Here is a 6,000-nt window from a genome sequence, read left to right as displayed (position 1 = left end):
AGGTTTGATTATCCTCTGAGCCGATAATGCCCCAGTTTGGCAGCCTCAAAATGTATCTATTACTTTTTTTCCCCCCTTTTTAAACCACACTAGCTTTGTCTGCGTTAAAGGTTAGGGTTAGTTTTCATCAGACTCACCCTGGGTCCAGTTAATTAAGTGTGCTGCTAACTAACAACATTACCATCGGCAAAATACCCCAGCAACTAAACCCATACTTTAACGTTAACCGTCAAGCCACTAAACCTGTTTGGAAATGAACACCTCTGCGGAAGTGTTAAATTCGTTAACGATAATAATGACTAAACGAGACACCACCGCCGTCATTAAACGCTGACTGTGGCGATATCAACATGCAATTTCATAGACGAAAACAATAAAAACTCTCTTTGTTTGCATTGCCTTCCACCTTTTCTTCCGCCCCCTCTGTCTCTCTGTCTCTTTCTTTGCGCACACACTCACAGTCCGTGGGTCTGTCTCTGTACTTGGGTCCGTTTCTGGTGGTTGATTAACGCAGCTTTTCGCTGGTTGACTCTGAATCTGCCACATTCTCTGTCAGGTCAATGTAGCAGTATTAATATTTTGGATTTGACAAACAACATAATCCAAAGGATAGCATGTTAAAGTGTAAACACTTATTTCCAACATGTTCCTTGGTGTTAAAACATGCAACACATAACGAAGATCTATTTCAGGTCAAAGACAATAACATATAATACAGATCATTCAAGGTTTAAAAGCATTCAAAATCAGAGAATCACATAAAATAATCAGTCTACTCTAATTTAAAAAATATTGGCTACTCTATTCCATAAAAAAAGCCTTAACCTTGTGTCTAAAAGCCCCTCTGGTATTTACAATTTTGAGGGAAAGCAGCATATTATTCCACAATGTTATACCTGTATTAAAAAAAGGAACTTCTAGCTGCATTGTTGACTCTGGGCTAGGGCTGCAGTTATCGATTATTTTAGTAATCGAGTATTCTACCGATTATTCCATAGATCAATCGAGTAATCGGATAAGAAATACTAAACATATTAAGTGCATTCAAGTGCCATATTACATTGTTTTTTTAAAGAAAACATTTTTTCAAATGATATTAACCTCAAACTAAGGCATACATTAAACATACATAAACATTACATTAAGTTGTGCACAGTAACTTTCAGTTTCAACCTGAGACTGATCTGTATATAGGCCTATATGTAAATATTAGTTATACTCAACCTATTTTCATTTATATATTTGATTACAATGCTAAACAGCTCTGTTACACTTATGCTAGTAGATCGTTTATCAGCTGTTTCTCCGTGGAGAGAGAGAGAGAGAAAGTGGTGCGCAACAATCAGCTGTTTTTCCGAAGGGATAGTCAAGTCAGCTCTTTAGATCAAATTGTGGTCACCACTACGTATTTTCTTGTCTTTGTTTTTGGTAGTTGTTGTGTTTGGTGTAGTTTCATCGTTCATACGACTCTGTGATTTACTTTTGTCGGGTCCGATTCGTGGAATGGACGATTAAGTTAGACTCAATGTTTTCTGTTGAGATGCTAAAGCACTGACGTCGTGCTGTTATTGTGGTAAGCTAGTTTGATTTTGCAGTAGACACACTGTACAGAGTTTTAGTTTTAATTACGTTTGAACTGATTTCAAACTTTGGACACTTTCTGTCGTTTTCTCCAGCCTGTCTCTTCTCTTAGCCCCTCACTATTTACTGTCTAACATGTGTCGCCAGCAGCAGACTGAGCAGCGTGTAATAATGTAATAAACTGGTGTGCAACAGTAATAATGATCCGTGCGGAAACATCGTCCGTCAGCGATACAACGTTGGTAACATTAATTTAACGAAGCTTCGAGGCAAGTCATTTTGCATCGAGGATTTTTTGTAATCAAATTATTCGAGTTATTCGAGGAATTGTTTCAGCCCTACTCTGGGCACTTTACAAGAACCATAGACAGTATATAATGGACCAACAGACCCCGTTGCTCTGGACGGGGACCAGTGAAGGCTATTAGAAGCACTTTTCCGGTGATCTCTTGCTTTACTGCGCAGCCTCCAACTGAGAGAGACAACGTAAATGTGACGTGAGCAACGTGTCTGAAAGTTGTAAGTCTTCTGGTAGCTGTGCCAAGAGAAATCTCAATCATTCCCAATCTTACAGAGATGGAGAGGGTAGGTATATGTAAGGAGATAACATGGGCACAAGCTAATTATTGCTAACTAACATGCTAGTTAACATTAGTAATTAAACCTAAACAGCTCATGTAAGTCGAAACTGCCTGCGAGCTTCTCCTGTACTATACGGTAATTCCTCTACTGTGCGACAGTAAGTCATGTGGTTATGACACAATCGTTAACCTATTTTTACAAAAACGTCTGCTACGGAGCCATAACGTGAGGTACAAGGTAATGGAGCCTTTTACACATTGTCGTGTTTCTTTAGAACTAAACAATGGACAAATAGTCTTTAAACGCTTCAGATGTAAAGTTATTCGCTGTCAAGTGACGTCAAAATGAATGCTAGTCAGTGGAATGCTAACGGGAGGTGATACCTTTGTAGCATCAAAATGGCGCCATAGGAGGTTCGAGTTCTGAAGCGAAGCTTACCCCCTTGACAAGAACGGACACTGGCCCTAGTATTGTGATTATGCTGTGTATGAACCATTTTTATATGGGAATGTAGATATTTGGGAGTAGTACAATGTCTTCCTCTGATGTAGAAGTACACTGTAAGTCAGTAGCAGGTTATACAATGTGGTTCTGGAGAATGCTACAAGCAGCAATACCACAGGCCAAGTGATTGGCCCGGTCCAAACAGGCACATTTTGAACGGGCACTGCACTAGTTATATAGAATTTAGGGCTGGGCGTTATGGCCAAAATCTTCAACCCCGATATAGGTCATTTCATATCTCTATCGATACAGCATTAAACAGAGCTCAAATTGAGACCTTCAAATGTTTTGTTTTGTGTGACCTACAGTCCAAACCTCAACATTATTCAGTTTACTGTAATTTAAGCCAAGAAAAAGCACAAATTAAATTAAATTTGAGAAGCTGAAGCTATGAAATGTATGACAAGTACATGAAAAATGTACCCGTGATAAATCTGACTGATCGACTTATCAGTGGAATTTAAGCTCAAATTTATACTGGTGGGTAGGTATATTTCTTATAATGCACCAATTTCCTAAAGATTTGTAGGTAGAATTTTAATTTGTAAAGTAAATATGGCTGTCAGATAAATGTAGTGTAAGTACAATATTGCCATCTGAAATATAAAGTATAAAAGTATAAAGTGTTACAAAGCACAGATTCCTTAAATCTGTACTTAATTACAGTACTTGAGTAAATATTTCAAAGCCCCAACTTAAAACTACACTAAAGTTTCCCCATAGAAAAACATACCTTTTGATTACTGTGAGCTCAAACCAGCAACCAACATGTTTTCTTCATGGTAGTTGACGCAGAACAGTTAAGATGGACCAGGGCTCCAGACTGCGACCAAATGGTCGCAAAATTTGAGAGTGTGCGACTGAATTTTACATCCAGTCGCACATGTGCGACCAGTAAATTTGCCCCCTTTTTTTTACACGTTAAACATTGAATTTTCGGTACCTGAGAGTGCGTAAGCGCAAGCTTATCTGTCCTCTCTGAAAATTGACAGAAAGCAGAGCTCTGACACACACACACTCGCACACACTCGCACACACGCAGAGCTGCAGATGATGCAAACTACGTCGGCTCTGCAGTTTTGTTGAAGTCACAGTGAGTCATGGAAATGCCGATAAAGTGGTTTCAAGCGGTCGCGGTGCTGTTGACGTTACACTTCCTCGGAGACGAGCAGCCAGGCACAACAGTGGTTTCTGTGCCCTGGTGACTGACTGACAGGCTGAGGTTGTAAGGCAAGGCAACTTTATTTCTACAGCACCTTTCAGCAACAAGTCAATTCAAAGTGCTTTATATGAAACATTAAAGAGCAATTAAAAATATGATGAAAATAATTTTCATGATGAAAATAAAACTAATAAAAATTATTAAAAAATAATATACAAATACAATAATAAACAATATATATATATATATATATATATATATATATATATATATATATATATATACAGGGCTTAAAGTATTCCGGCACCGTGCCGGATCTCCGGCGTGCGGCCGTGATGAAAAAAATAAAATAAAATTGGGAGCTTTCATTCGGTTTATTATTTTCGAGTCAATTGATTTCACCTACCAATCATATGAGAGGAACGCAGCTCTAACTAACGTAGGTCTTAAAGTACTCGGGCCTGGTGCCCGATTTTTGGCGTATGACTATTTTAGAAAAAGTAAATCAATTAAAAAGTCCATATGGGATTTGTTTTTGATGGGCTGGATTTAGCCAATCAACGAACTTCCACCTACCAATGAAACAAGTTCTAGCCAATCAGATGCAAAGTAGGGCGGGTCTTTGCCGAAAAGCGAGAGTGTATGGCAGCAGCGGTAAGAAAGTGCTTGCTAGTCACAAAGCTTCGGTCCGTGCACTCTGTCATACGAGTACGTTACCGGCAACGACCGCTACCGCTGCGACTTAGCCTTCACTGACCGACCGTGTTTGTGATACAAGCTTTTACTTCTTAAAAAGTATGACTTTTATTATTGTGTAATGTAAGAAGGACTTTAACTGTTTTGCCAATCAAATTAACTTTAATGAGTGCATATTGAAACATTACACTCCCCCCGCCCCCTCGAAAAAAAAAAGTTTCAGGCTCAGGATTTTTTTTCACTTTAAGCCCTGTGTGTGTGTGTGTGTGTGTATATATATATATATATATATATATATATATATATATATATATATATATATATATATATATATATATATAATCTTTTTTTTTACTGTCATGACGCGCGCGCGGCTGTCAGTTTACCTTTATGTTGCATCTTCAAAAGTGACACTGAATTTGAAACAGCACATTGTAATTTCTGCATCTATTATCAAAGTATTTATTAGTAATACAGTGGAAATTAGTAGAAATGTGAATATTTGGTTAGCATGTTGATTTACGGTGTGTGCCCCTAAATTTTCTGGTTGTGCCCCTAAAATTTTTAGTTGGGGGCCACTGTGCTCCAAGTGAAAAAAGTTCTGTGGACGTCACCTTGCTCTGTTTTGGACTGAATGAAACAAGCAAGAATGGCAAAGGCAGTAATGCGAACATAAGCCAGACATTCAGAATGACAGTGACATATTCAGAAAGCACAGCAAAGAACACCTCATCACTTTTGGATCGCTCTTTACGTCAGACATTAAGCACTGATGCCAGCGCCGTCCCTCAGACTAAACAACCAGAGGAATGAATGTGTTGTTTGGTTTCATGGAAACATACCGCGTTTTGACCCCATGTGAGGTTACAGGGGATTTTGATCCAGAGTCTGCACAGAGATACTTATTAAACTTTATTTGTAGATATTTACTTCAGGCTTACATTATATGAGGCTATGTGCATTTTTCTTTAATGTAATATCTGTAGAGGGCAAAGGTCATCTGTTAAACATGAATGTTATTTGTCTATTAATGTTGAACTAACCTTGTTGCAGTCATGATGTCTTCTCTCTTAAAAAGATACTTTGCTTATTTCTATCCAGCTCTTTGCCATGGCAGTGTGGGCAGTGTGTTTTGATGAACGGTGTGTTGCCTACCTCCATGGCGCCAGTGCTCTGTACTCCGTCCAGTGGTCCAACGGACACACCATTCATCCAAACACACTGCCAAAACTGCCATGACACAGAGCTAGATTGAAATCAGCAAAATATCTCATAAGTAAATAGTTTTTGGTGAAAAAATGCTTAATTGTTCTGTGTAACACTCTTTAATTTGAAATGCACTTTTACTTTTGAATTTATGGTTGAAATTGAAACCACTACTTACATTTTTTCCCAACATTAATTTCACAAAGTGAGGGGGTTGTGAATGCAATTTTTTGTGTCGTTGGTGGCCACAGTTTGTTGATTTTTTTTTT

This window comes from Perca fluviatilis, chromosome 17 (genome assembly GCF_010015445.1).
Source record: "Perca fluviatilis chromosome 17, GENO_Pfluv_1.0, whole genome shotgun sequence".
NCBI lineage: Eukaryota > Metazoa > Chordata > Actinopteri > Perciformes > Percidae > Perca > Perca fluviatilis.
Note: the sequence above shows the minus strand (reverse complement) of the source record.